At 43.3% G+C, this 13,685-nt stretch overlaps 1 long non-coding RNA gene across 8 annotated transcripts in view; it reads right to left on the bottom strand.

Moving 5' to 3' along the window:
* Nucleotides 1-1,205: 1,205 nt before the first annotated feature.
* Nucleotides 1,206-13,685, bottom strand: part of LOC147996287 (uncharacterized) — a 37,746-nt gene continuing 25,266 nt past the window's right edge. Inside the window, exons 1-6 of one of the 8 annotated variants that reach the window (XR_015675332.1) lie at nucleotides 11,561-11,802; nucleotides 5,954-6,561; nucleotides 4,981-5,090; nucleotides 1,740-1,858; nucleotides 1,422-1,453; nucleotides 1,206-1,307 (exon numbers count right to left, since the gene is read on the bottom strand). This is a non-coding gene — a long non-coding RNA (uncharacterized LOC147996287). Of the gene's footprint in view, nucleotides 1,308-1,421; nucleotides 1,454-1,739; nucleotides 1,859-4,980; nucleotides 5,091-5,953; nucleotides 6,562-8,824; nucleotides 8,945-11,560; nucleotides 11,803-13,685 lie in introns of those variants that run through there. The other 7 variants (XR_015675340.1, XR_015675328.1, XR_015675338.1 and 4 more) reach the window with 7 other exon arrangements.

The following is a 13,685-nucleotide window of genomic DNA, read 5'->3' as shown; positions in this document are numbered from 1 at the left end:
CAGACGACTCTCCACCCTGAAGCTCTTGAGTCTGATCTGTCTCCTCTTCTGAGATGTTCTCAGATGTCCTGTGGGAGGGTGGCGTGGCATGGGGGAGGGGAAGGGAGTGTGGAGGGGATAGTGTGAGGGGGTGATATTCATGTCTAGGTTATAAACCTAACAGATCCAAGCCTTCTTCTGGATTTCAAGGGCATCAGGCATGCAAGTGGTACACAGACATGCACAAAGTGGTACACACTCATACACATGAAATAGAATAAATTTTTAAGTTTTTAAAGTAGCAATATGATGATGTAAATTACAATAAAAATATGCAAAAATAAATATGAGAATTTTCCTTATCAAAATGGGCCCATGATTTACAAAAATGAAAATTCTTTAATTGTGCTATTTTTTTTCAATGATCCATTTCCTTCTCTTTGATGTCATCAATATTAGTTCATCATCACTTCCTCTAGGCCATCTCCATCCTTTCCTTTCTGTGCGGATGAATTCCTCTGGCTGCGTATCCACGGTCTCCCAGGCCTCAGCAGTGTCAACGAGACCACAGTCATCTCTCCTCCATTACTGCACTTATTGACCCCCTCTTTCTACCATCACCATCAACCGTCATAGGACAGTTCAGTGTTTTGATTGTTCTGCTTTTAAGTGGACACTAGGGCTGTCCACCAAGAGACAAGGACAATACAACTGTACACCCAGCTCGCTGACTGTGAGCTGAGTGACAGATGCATACTGACTAACCATTACTGACTGTCTCTAAAGGAAGTGATCCGAATGGCCACAGATACTAATGTGCACCTGTTATTTGCATAAGTCATAGTGAAAACCTAGCAGGGCTGGTTGTAGTCTGTACACTTAGATTAAGCACACATGGCAACTGAAACTGTACCAGTGTTATTAGTTATTTAGTTAAAACATGGGACTAAATGTGGGGAGGGGTGGCACACACCTTTAATTCCAGCACTCTAGAAGCAGAAGCAGGCCAATCTCTGAGTTCGAGGCCAGCCTGGTCTACAGATTGAGATCCAGAACAGCCAGGACTACACAGAGAAACCCTATCTAAAACAAAAAACTCCAAAAATAAAAAAAGAAAAGTGGAACTGAAATTCGCATGTACCAGAATCTTGCAGAGAGAGAACTTCCTATGCGATATGTATTAGTTACTGGTTTTGGTGCTGTAACTAAACACCTGACAAAAGCAGTTTAAGAAAAGAGGGGTTTATTTTGGCTCGCAGATGGAAAATGCATTCCATCAGGTAGGAGGCCATGGATGTAGGATCTCGAAGCAGCTGGTCACACGGCATCTGCAGGCAGGAAGTAGAGAGAGATGAACTCACTCAGTTCACTTTCCCCTTTACAGGTAACCAAGGACCCCAGCTCCCACCTCAACTAACTCAACATAGAACCCTCTCACTGACCGGGAGGCTTGTCTTCTAAGTGGGTCTAGAACCTGTGAAGTTGATAATTAATATTAACCATCGCACTACAGTATCTTTATAGCATCTGCTGAGTCAGTGGAAAATATTCTCTTAGGACAAAGCTGTCCCATATATTATAAACACATTGGTTCAGCCATGAAAGGTTAATGAGGCAATACATCAAAATGAAGTGTCAAGCACGTCTTTTAACACAACATACAAAATGCCAATGTTTTAGTTAGGGTTTTACTGCTGTGAACAGACACCATGACCAAGTCAAGTCTTATAAATGACAACATTTAATTGGGGCTGGCTTACAGGTTCAGAGGTTCAGTCCATTCTCATCAAGGCAGGAGCGTGGCAGCATCCAGGCAGGCATGGTGCAGACAGAGCACAGAAACATTTCTCTCTCATCTTACTGTCTGGATTAGTCTCTACTGTTAATAATGACAGTGCCATGGAGTGGTAGGTGAGGTGATTATATTTCCATTTGTACCACTTCATGGTGAATACCATTAATGAGCACTAAATGAAAGTAATAGTCATTCCACCCAACACACACCCTCTCACACTCTCATACTCACATGACAAAAGTAAATACGATTTTGAGTCATTGATAACAAATTCCCTAGAGTTCTCCTGAAGAGAAGTATATACAGCAGTCTCACTCAGCCCAACCTGTTCTGTTTTGGCCTGAAGTGACCCCCATCTGTCACACTCATCACGTCTCTGCCCATAGAGGTCTATGACGTCATCATAGGCCAACCGTGTCCCACCAGCTTCGGTTCAAGAACCTTCAGAATCGGACCCCTAAATATGCCAACTGTCAAATGACTTTGCCTCCTGGTTGGAAGTTCTGCACTCATTCACAGTCAGCCTTGTTCTTACCGAGACCTAAGGGCATCTGCCTGCCTTTGCAATCACACTTGCACTTCTACTGCGCTCACCCAGTCTGCCTTGGCCATGTTTGTTCTGCTGTTCCTTCTCACCCAAGGCCCTTAGACTACACTTCTTTCCTGTTGCCTTGGAAGCTTTTTGCTCAGTTCATGATAGGACCAGGTCCTCCTCTCAAGCTGGGATTCAGAGTAAATGTCCCTTCTACAGAGGTGCTTTCTGTCAGCAACCCACTTAATGTATAACGACAGCTTCCTTGGTTACCCTTCCTGGTTTTATTCTAGTTATGATATATGTCATTTTCTGATTGGTTATTATCTCTCTCTGTCATCTGTAGCCTGAAACTTGGCTTTTTTAATACAAATCTACCTACCTGTCTGGAGCCTAGCACTGGTAAGCTACCATTAAATGACCTTCTCCCAATACCTTGTGCTTCTTAGTGCATTCTTTATAACTTTGGTGTTTTTTTATTTCTTTCTCACTGAGAAAGGGTAAAGTTAAAGACCAAAGCCTTAAAGTCCTTAAAGATCCAGATTGGGGTAGTCCACATCTGTAAAATGACAATGCCCATCAGTATACTTCATTGGTTCTTAGTAGGACTCAAATTAGCTAGGAATATTTTAAAAATTAAAAAATTTGGGGAAACTAGAATCCTAATGCCTCTGGGACAGGGGAATCAGAATATTACAAACCAAACCGAGTGGGGAGGGAGATGTTTGCCCGGAAACTGGGAAAGGGAATAACACTCGAAATGTATATAAGAAATACTCAAGTTAATAAAAAAAAAAAAAGAATATTACAAACCAAAAGACCTGCGTTTTGTGTGTGGCTGGATTTTCAGAGACATGAAGCAGCTGCCCCTCACCACAGGAGAGGCAGTCACGTGACATGTTATCCAACTGACCACGTGGCTGCTTACATTAACTCTGTCAGAGTAAAATACTGAACCCCGAGACTAGAATTACTGTACTTCTGACTTCATTTGTCTATGATTCTGAATAAACAACATCATTTAATCTTTCCATCCAGACTGAGAGTTTTTGAAAAACATAATCTGGTGTTTTTCCTTCGCTGTGCATAAAGCAAGTGATTAGAATTTGTTTATTGAATATTAAATCTAGCTATGTCCATAAACTAGCAGTAAAAACCAAATACCACCCAATAAAAATTTTATGTCAGCTGCTTATTAACTTCTATAAAGGAAGACAGGCACCAAAACAGAGCTAAGGTCCTGACAGAGCTCGCATGCCATGGAAAGTCGGACTCTGGGCAGATATCAGCTAAATAGAGAAGAACAAATGAAATATAGGTTTTTATAACCCCACCAGTTGTCCACTGTAGTTATGCAGGCAGAGCTAGAGCAGACTACACGTTAGGGACAGAAAATCCTGCTATTTGTCCTCCCAAGTAATGACCATGTGTTCGGCAGCTGGGAAATGCTAAGCCTCTCATTTATTACGATACCAATAACTACCTTGTTGTGTTCCCAGAAAACCACAAGACATTTGGCATGGTTCAGGGCCACCATATTGAATAAATCCCATTGTTCTTTTTTGCAATAATTCATTAACTTTAAAAGAGAACACATTACACTAAAGTATTTTCCATGGATTAGCAGCAACAGCTAAAAGATTCCACACTCGAGCTGAGCCATGTCTGGTCCACCCAAGTAAATGGGAGCCTCAGGTCTGTAACTGAGAGCCGACTCCACACCAGGCCTGTCAAGGCCTAGAGCCTGAACACTTTATCTGCTGCCTGCCACTTCCTATTCTAAAGAGCACTCCTAAATGGTGTGAATATTTAAAGGCGCCTGCATTTCTCAAGAACTCTGCATAGTTACAAAGGACATAGTTGACGCTTTGCAGTTCTTAGCAAATACCAGAATAGATCTTTTGGGTCAAGTTGGATAACTAAAATTTGGAAAATATTTAGGAATTTACGGCTATTCAAAATATTATTTGATGGATTAGAATATCAATAAATCAAGCTGGTTATAAACTTTAACCTTTACAATAAACCTTTTTTTAATGTGGACATTTTTAATTTCTACTTAAAAAACAGTCATTGGTGCAGAGACTGAGCTGAAGTGGATTCACGAAGGAGATGGCTTAGTAAGCAGATGAGTAGCTAATAATGATGGAGAGGGAGGCTTACTCAGCAGAGAAAATGATTTGTTTTTCAATACTGGAGGTTTCTTTTATTTATAAAACATCTATTCAGCGTGTGGGCAAGAGGAGACCTTCTTAGATATGCTAATCACTTTTATCTATTGACTAACTCTGGGCCTAACCAGCCAGCCCTTGTTACTCATTTTTCTGGTTACTGTATGCACTTGAAAATTATATGACTACATTCCCCTGAAATGACCCAGTTACTCCAGACTCTCGAGTTTCCCTATGTGTTTGTAGTTTGGATTGACGACTTTCAACTTCTATTGACGTTAAGCTACTGGAAAACACAGTTGACACGTTAAAGAAGTCTGGCTGTGCACTAGAAAGTTTCCTACAAACTGGGTGATTTCTAGCCTTGATGGGCCTTGTCGTCATCCCTACACCGTAGAAAGTAATCGTGAGTATTTGCTAGGGAAGACAAGAGGGTGGATAGAGATACAAACATTGAGAGTCTTGTTATGATCTGCGCTCCACGCATGTGCTGGAGAACTTACCTCATAAATTATTCACTTCTAACTTAATCTGCATCATCTCTGTTTTGCAGACACAGGCTCAGAGAACCAGAAAACGCGCCTCAGATAGCACACATAGATGAATGCTCCTCCTGCTTGTACACCAGCCGCGAGCAACACACAATCGCCACGAAAATAATATTAGATTCAGATAGTGAAAGATCATCCCTAGCGGGGCCTGCAGCTCCCATCTGCCTATAAGAACAGCCTCACTATTCTGAGGTTGTACTCTGTGCAGGGAACATGAGTCACCACCTTTCCCAACACTCCTCCACACTCCGACGCTCTCCGTTATGAATTACGTCCTAGGCGACTTTATTGAGTTACTCCCTGTGGGTTTTCAGCTGTAGTTGTCTTTGACTCGCATTCTTCACCCTCCTAAGCTAATTGCTTTCTTAGAGTCTTCTATTCCAACTCAGCAAATAATGCTGCATCATTTCAAAAGAGCAAGAAACTGTTTAAATTGTGCATTGCTTTACCAATGCTGTATTTTCCAATTGTATACCACCCCAGGACTCTACAACCTGCTGGGAAGACAGAAACCTGAGTGCAGAGGAAATGCCCCCCCAGAAAACGTTACTTTCACGGGCTGTTTTCCCAACAGCAGATTAATGGCAAGGCAGGCCTGCTGACAGTGAAGATAATGAAAGTGGCAGTCATGCAGGGGATGGCCACGCTGACACTTTAGTGATGGGGATAGCATACAAGCTCACCCAGAGATGCTTGTGCTCGAGCATGTAGGATTTCACCCTAATCGCTTAACAACTGGAATTTACATTATCGATGATTTAAAATGTACTAATAAACCATGAGATTCTCAAATGAACAGCATCTCTGTTTTCATCAGGCGGTAGAGGACTTTCTATGTTTTGTTGTCCTTTAAAATTTAAAGCATCTCTCAGTAGGTCTCTTTAACTTTATCATATTTAACACGTAACATTAGATCTCAACTTACGGCTTCAGGTAATATTTCAGTTTGGGGAACTCGATGTGTGGCAGTGGAGCTGACCCAGCTGCATGTCTGCGAGTAGACGGTCAGTATATTCTGGAAGAAGACAGCATTTGGCACATTTGTGAAGTAAAAAACTAAGAAAAAGAAAATGCTCTTTTGAAAAAGACATCAGATGCACACATTTCTAGATCACAAAGTGGCCCTGACAAGTGGCCAAAGGCATTAGTTGTGGTTTGGTTGGATTGGTTTTGTTGTTGTTGTTTGTTTTTGGTTTTGAGAAAGGATCTCATGCAGTATTAGGCTGGGCTTGGCCAGGTTCTTCTGCCTCTCTCTCCGGAGTGCTGGGATCACAGATATGGACAGTCCCACCCAAAGAAAGGATTTATTTTTTAAAAGAAGATATGCTTGATCCTAACACATCAGAGAGTTGGGTTCGAGCTAAAGGTAGAATCGAGCGCAGTGGGAGAGCACTTTTTGAGAGTCCCAGAGAGACATCCGGGAACCGTGTGTGAATCTGGACCGGGTGTGGATCAGCACTTCCGAAGCTCTTTGATAGCGTGGTCAGTCCAGATGGTTTCTTCCCTCAGGCTCTCTGCAACCTCCTCCTCCATCTGTAAAACACAGGAATGCACCTCAGAAACCTCTATTTTGTGTGTCTTCCCCAAGGGGCCGGAGACTGCTTCAGTTCCACACCATAAATTCCCAGATCCTTTGCTCTTAGGTGTGGTTACAAGAACATGATGATTATAATTATTGGGCGTAAATTTTAGTCACCCTACATCACAGCTTTCCCTACATGTGCACATTGGGTTGCCAGTCTTTTTTTGTTTTTTGTTTGTGGTTTTTTGTTTTTTGTTTTTTTTGTTTTTTGTTTTTTAAGAAAAAGAAAAAAAGAAAAAGAAAACAACTAGAGGTAAAAAGGCATTTGCTGAAGTGGGATCATTCTGTTGGGTTATTTGTACATCTTAATAATCACCTGCATGGCTGCAATTTTGGCAATGTGAGCCGATGTCCGGGTAACATCACCATTTCCTGGAATATCAAAGAATTTCCGGCATGCCAAAACCTGCTGCGTTCGTCCCCACTTTCCTCCAGACTTTATTAGCCTCACCCACATCTTCCAACCATTGGCATCTCCATGTACAACATCTAGTATGGCAGCCATAAGCCATGGTAGCTACTGAACATGAAGGGTGTGTGTGTGTGTGTCTTCTGCACTGATGTAAAATATACAATCAGTAGAATTTTTCAGTACTGGGAACCAAATGCAGGGCTCAATGCACACAAACACTCTACCACTGAGCTGTATCCCCAGCCCTAAAATTACACATCACATTTCCAAAACACCCTGTGAAAACTCAACCCAAGGCAACTGAGTAATCCTTCATTACTGCTTGTGAGCTGAAATGCTAATATTTTGGGTGCAACAAACTAAATAAAAGATATGAAGATTAGCTTTGCTTATATGGCTTTTTTTGCTTTGTACAGTGTGGCTATCTGGAAGCTTAAGATCACAAGGGTGGCTTGAACTCGTAGTTTACATTATATTTCTCTTCTGTAGTGCTGGTCTGAATAGTTTGCATTCCTTTGCACAAGGAGTGGGGCTTGCTGACAGAAAAAAAAAATCCTTGGGTAATATTGTCTACAGTTATTGGACCTATTCATGGGAACACCGAATAGTTTCAAATGCTCTATCCGGATTTCTGCATTTTAAAATCATCTTTTCAAGGGATGACCGACTCTGAAGGAAAGCCAGTTGTGCTGGAAATTCATCTATTAAACCCCAACATTGATAATGGATGAGGTGGAGTAACTCAGAGCAGCATAGTAAATATTTATCCTGTGTGTGCTGTATTTAAGACTAGGAAACCTGAGACTACATTTTTAAAAAAGACAATTTTTTTTGAGAAGGGGTCTCACAGTATAGCCCTGCCTGGCCTAGGACTCACAGAGGTTTGCCTGTCTCTATCTCCTGAGTACTGGGACTAAAGGTACTCCCCACCATGCTGCACTGAAACAATAACATTTCAAACTGAGAACCTTGAAGCTCTCAGTATCTGGAATCCCAGCATTCGGAAAGCTGATGTGGGAGGATTCTGAGGTGAGGCCGCTGAGGATACCTAGAGAGACCCTGTCTCAACAGCGCATCCTATCACACCTTCTTGCCTAGGACCCCCGAAGAGTGAGGAAAACAAAAAATAAACGAAGGAGCTGGCAGATAACTGAACAGTTCAAAACACTTGCTGCTCTTCCGGAAGACACAAGGTCTTTTCTGCACCTATGTATGGCTTCTCACAGCAGTCTGTGAACAAGAACCGAATCTTGACACGATGTTGCTTCACCTAATGGTAGAACCCTAAGTTCCCGTGACCAGGAGTGTAGTAGGGGGCAACACTGGGAGCTAGAAAAACACTTCGAGCTGGAGCCCTAGATTAGGAGGCTTGCAAGGTGCTGACTGCCAGACTCATCCCCTGCAAAATGAGCAAGTTGTGGTGTGGTTCACCTGGTGCACGCTCTAATAGGAGCAGTGACCTCAGGTGCCCGCCTTAGATGTTTTGTCCCACTCAGCAGCATTGAGTCCTAGCTTACCCTACGGCCGGCTGCTGGCCATCTCAAGGCTGAAGAACCAGACTCCTGTCCATCAAGCCTATGGAGTCCTCCAGGAGCTATGAGCGCAAGTACCGATACTGCTACCCTAAGGACTGGGCCTAATAGGGCCACCCAATCTGGGTTTGGAGCACCCTGGTCTTTCTTGGTTAGTTAGGTCAACTTCCCCACAAGGCTGGAAGTCTTCCAGAGACTCAGTCTTTGCTTCAATATCTGGTTACCAAAATGGAGACGGTATAGGTTAAGATGGCATGGTAGGCAACAAACCAGGCCTTGAGGGTCTCTGGATCCATAGGAAGGTCGTCCTGCTGATGGCTCAGGCTCACACCCACAGAGGCTGACTCGGTGATCTCTGTCCGTCTGCGCTTACCCTGGGTCAGTTGGAGGTGGGTAGCTGTAAGTTTTCTTTTCTTTTATTGTTTTTAGAAGTTTTTCTTTGTGAGGTCACCTGTAGCCCAGGCTACCCATCAACTCCTCCTGATCCTCCTGCTACTATGTCCCTAAGGCTGATTACACCATGCACCGTGCCCACAGCACCACACTGTTTTATTTGCACTTCCTTTCTTTTGTTTCCTTTCCTCTCCTCCCCTCCTCCTTCTCTCCTCCCCCCAACCCCACATTCTTTTTTGTTTGTTTTTGCTTCTCCCCCCGCCCCCAGATAGGGTTTCTTTGTATAGCCCTGGCTGTCCTGGAACTCACTCTGTAAAACAGGCTGGCCTCTGGAACTCAGAGATCTGTCTGCTTCTGCTGCCCAAGTGCACAAGTGCACTACCACCAACCCAGTGGGCGTTTCCCCACCACCACCCCTTTTGTTGTTTTGTTTTCTAATACAGGCTCTCTGTAGCCCAGGCTGGCCTACCACTTGGTAGCGAGCCTCCTATCTCACTCTCTCAGGCATGAGATTTATTGACCATTCATTTGTACCTGTATGTTATTTTTTTTCTTTTTTGCTTTTGATTTTTTTAAGGCATAACTTTGTGTCCCACTAGGCCTCAAAGCAGCATGTTTTGCTACTTATTAGTCTTCAGTTTTATTTTTAGGGACCCGTGTGAGTTTTTATATCTATAATAAAATGAAATGATATGCTAGTAAGTAAATAAATAAATATTTTAATAAATAGATGAGGAGAGGATGTCAAAATAAAGGGCCCCTGCTTGGCAGAGGGAACAGCCCAGTGACGAGAGAACCCACAACTGTAAGGAAGTAATTGCAAATCATGAATCAGATAAAAAATCATATTCAAACTACTCAGTTATGAGAAAATAACTCTATTGACAAATGGATGTGAGGGCTTTAATAGACACGTCTCAAAAGAAGGCGTCCAAATGAGCAAAAACTATATAAAAACTGCTCGATATCAGTAATTTTCAGAGAAATGCAAATCAAAGCCACAAAGAGCTCCTGCACACCTGTTAGACTGGCTGTTATAAAGAGATGAACGGTAACACCTGTTGGCAGGGCTGGGCAGAAAGAGAACCTTGACCGCCTGGTCACACTGCAGATTACCGTGGGCATTCAGGGAAACACTGCAAAGCCTTCTCAAAGGGAAACGCTAGTGTAGAGCAATCACGCAAGCCAGCAACCCCAGCATGGAGCGTATACTGGCGGAGCACGCCTGAGAGTTGTTGGTGTTCCCGACACAAAAACAAAGTGAATTAATACTTTTTGACTGTGGTATGCACGCACAATGGAATACTGTTAAACCGTTACAAACTAGCAAGCAGCAAGTTCTATTATTTGGAACAGCACGGGTAAACCTGTGAGTGATTATGTTAAGTGACACTAAGCCAGGCACAGAGGTGATTATGTTAAGTGACACTAAGCCAGGCACAGAGGGGCAAGTTCCATATGATCTCACTTTAGATGCAGAGTCTTAAAGAGTTGAACGTGTTGAAATAGAGAGTAGATGCTGATTTCCAGACTCCGGCAGGGGAATGGTGTGCACAGTGACAGCCGGCAGAAAACAAAATACAAGTCTCCTAGGCTCTAGGAAGATGGCTGAGAGATCTGGGAAGTTTTGGTCCCTCTCCCCAGACCGTACACATGCACACAATGTCAGATTTACATGGTTTAGGGCCCCGAGGGTGGGGTGACATGGATCAGTTGATAGAATGCTTGCCTCAGCACCTAGTGAGCACTAAGCCTCAGTACCACATTAAACAGATATGACAGGAGAAGCCCATAATGTGCACTCCAGAAGTGGAGGCAGTCACCCTGGCTGCCTGGGACCTCGTCTGAAAAGAAAAGAAGAAATGTAAGCTTTTTAACATCTTCTGAGGCCATCTACGGATCCTAGGCTTACAACTTCTAAATCGGGGAAAAGACTGCAGACTTTAGGACCAGGTCAATCTGGCTTTGAATTCTAGTAATACCTCATGATATTATTTCTTCTCTGGCCTTTTATTAGGAGGTAGGTGACCTTGGAGCTGGAGATGTGGCTCTGTTGCTAGAGTCCTTGCCTAGTATATGTGGGATTTGTATAAGGCCCTGGGTTAGGTCCCAAGCATGGATGAGAACATAACAAAGCTAACCTAGAAAGCTGCCCTTTATTTTCTACCGAAACTTTTCTTTGTGGGTCAAGTTCTTAAACTCCGCCCCAGTTCTACAGGTTGGCGGCTGAGACACAAACAGGGGTTTGCTTTTCCATCAAGCCATCACCTTTTAAACAAGATGGCCAAGGATAGTGTTTGAAGTGTCCAGGGTAAGATTCTAAGAACCGAGAACAGACCTGGGCACTCTTGAAGAGATGCTCTGTAATGTGCACGTACATTTTCCTGCCACTTGAAAACAAATCTCCAAATGTATGTAGATTGCTTTCTGTTGGGAAATGCTGTTTCTGCCTATCTCCAGGAGGAAGGAACATGCAAACTTTTAGATAAAAGCGCTCTTAAATGAATACCATAGCAAAGAAGCTAAATGCCGCATTCCCGATTTGTCCTTCCAGTGTAAAACTCCGGAATAACTCACCATCTAAGTCACACAGTTAAAGGCGGAGTGACTTACCAGCTTCCAGGAGGTGATGGCAAGGCATCTCTGTCATAATTTACAGTCTCCTCTTTCTACGGACAAAAACAAGTTATGTATGGTATTTATGTACATCTGTGTAGCTGGGCGTTTTCCAAACGCCTCTTGAAGAACATTATACAGGAAATTGATGCCACAGGGCAAGTATTCATTCTCTTCATCCTCTCTCACAAACACAAGTACAGACTCACTGTGGCTAGACTGACTTCCTGCAGTGTGCTGTTGCTTATTCGATTTTACACTAGAAGCAAGGGGTGGTGGGGGGGGTGTGTGGAGACAATAGATTCTCTGTTTCAATTTAGAGCATTCTGAAAAGACTCGGGGATGCATAAACAAATCGGCTCCCCTCGTGAGAGCAGCGAGGTATAGAATATGTTTCAGGAAAAAAAAATCACAGAACTCTCAGGCTAATGATTGCTCTTCATGCCTATTGATAGAAGTCCGTTTCTGTCACGGTAGACACAGACAGTATGTGCTCTCACTTTTAAATGGGAAAGGCTGCATGCTTTTGCCTCTGCAGTCTTGTGTGGAAGGAGAGTGTTTCTCTGTAATTAGTAGCAGTAGTCTTTGGTTAGTGGCCTCCTCCTCATCCACTTCTAATGCCTTTCTTCATCAGCCAACCAGATCCTTTATCTGGGACCCATGAGGTTATGGAAAAAGCAAATCTCCAGCCTGCAGCGTCAAACGTGGCTTAGGTCAAATGACTGCATGCGTTTCACTCTAGGCCTCACTCAGTTCCAGTCTGCAAGCTGTCGGGTGACTTTGGCATCACCTTCATCTAGATAAGAAACTAGTCTCTCATCAGTCTCAAACAGTCACCTCAAGTAATCCTGAACCCTTCCCTTCCCTTCAGCAAACTTGACTGAGTGCTGAATCCTGCCTACCCATGCCACATTCAGGCACTTCGAGAGCATCGGGTGTGTATTCAACCAAGAGGCCATGTTATTTCGGCCTTTCTGGTCAGCAAGGCACAGACACATAATCGGGTTATTGCAGGAGATAGGAACTTTTGAAGGGGTCGAGGAAAGCTGTAAGACTACAGAAATGCTTTGTGACTAGCTCAGGTTCCTAGAGAGCTACAAGAGGCAGCATGCTGCAGCAGCTTCTCAAGCCCCGGTGAAAGGAGTTCTGCTCATCTGGTCCTCTGGCCATCACCTCAGATTTGTTTATTTAACCTTGCTCCAAAGAATCCACTATGTTATTATTGCGATTCAGCTGCTCTCTAGCTCCATTTATTTTCCTTCCTCTCCCAACTTTCCCCCAGTTCGTGGTAGCATTGCGTTTTTGTACAGTTTGCCTCTGGCTCTGTTGCTCTCTGCCTGTAGCCTAACTTTTGTAAATCTATTCAAAAGGTCCAAGAAAGATGATATATTTCTGCCTACCATCCCCTCCCCAGGTGTGAGCATCTGTCTGGGGCTAAGTTGAGATCTGTGATTGTTCCTGAGATCTTAGAATCGAGCTAATTCCTAGCTTAGCCACAGCTCTAAGAGCATGATCCTTGAAAGATCCCTGAAACTCTGAAAAGTCCACCTGGGCGCTTTTCCTTTTCAGCAGTCGTGTCTCCTTGCTCAAAAATCAAAAACAAAAAGTGAACGTGACCTAGCTAGCACAGAGTGACAGGTCAGCCGGCATACGGTATACTCAGTGGTGACTTAGAAACAGAAAACATGAGAGAGCCGGAATGCCAAGTTCAAAGAGCAGCATGTGAAAACCAAGGCTGCAGAACTGACTAAGCCACGGAGAACATTACCTCATTTATCAAGAACTGGAAAGATTGTTATGTGCTCCAAGCGTATTTAAGGATAAGATGGTCTGGCAAACAATGGTGGTTCACAGAAAGAAGAACTCAAGTGCTGGAAAGGATGTCGTGGGCTACATATCCTAGTCTTTCAATTCATACTGAAAAATGTCCACTGAAGAGAACTGACCAATTTGCATAAGCAGTAGGAGATCCCGGACTTGTAGACAATGACAAGTATTACCAACTAGTACCTTTAGCTCCATAAAAAAAAAAAATTATCTAAAGACAGAAGCGACATCATCCATGCTCAGAGAACTCTACTGGTTATCAGTAAACACTGTCAAAGGAAAAATCACAAAAGTG

Source organism: Rattus norvegicus, chromosome 2 (assembly GCF_021556685.1).
Source record: "Rattus norvegicus strain SHRSP/BbbUtx chromosome 2, alternate assembly SHRSP_T2T, whole genome shotgun sequence".
Classification (NCBI taxonomy): Eukaryota; Metazoa; Chordata; class Mammalia; order Rodentia; family Muridae; genus Rattus; species Rattus norvegicus.
The sequence above is the reverse complement of the archived record's forward strand: the minus strand, read 5'-3'. Positions and strand labels throughout refer to the sequence as shown.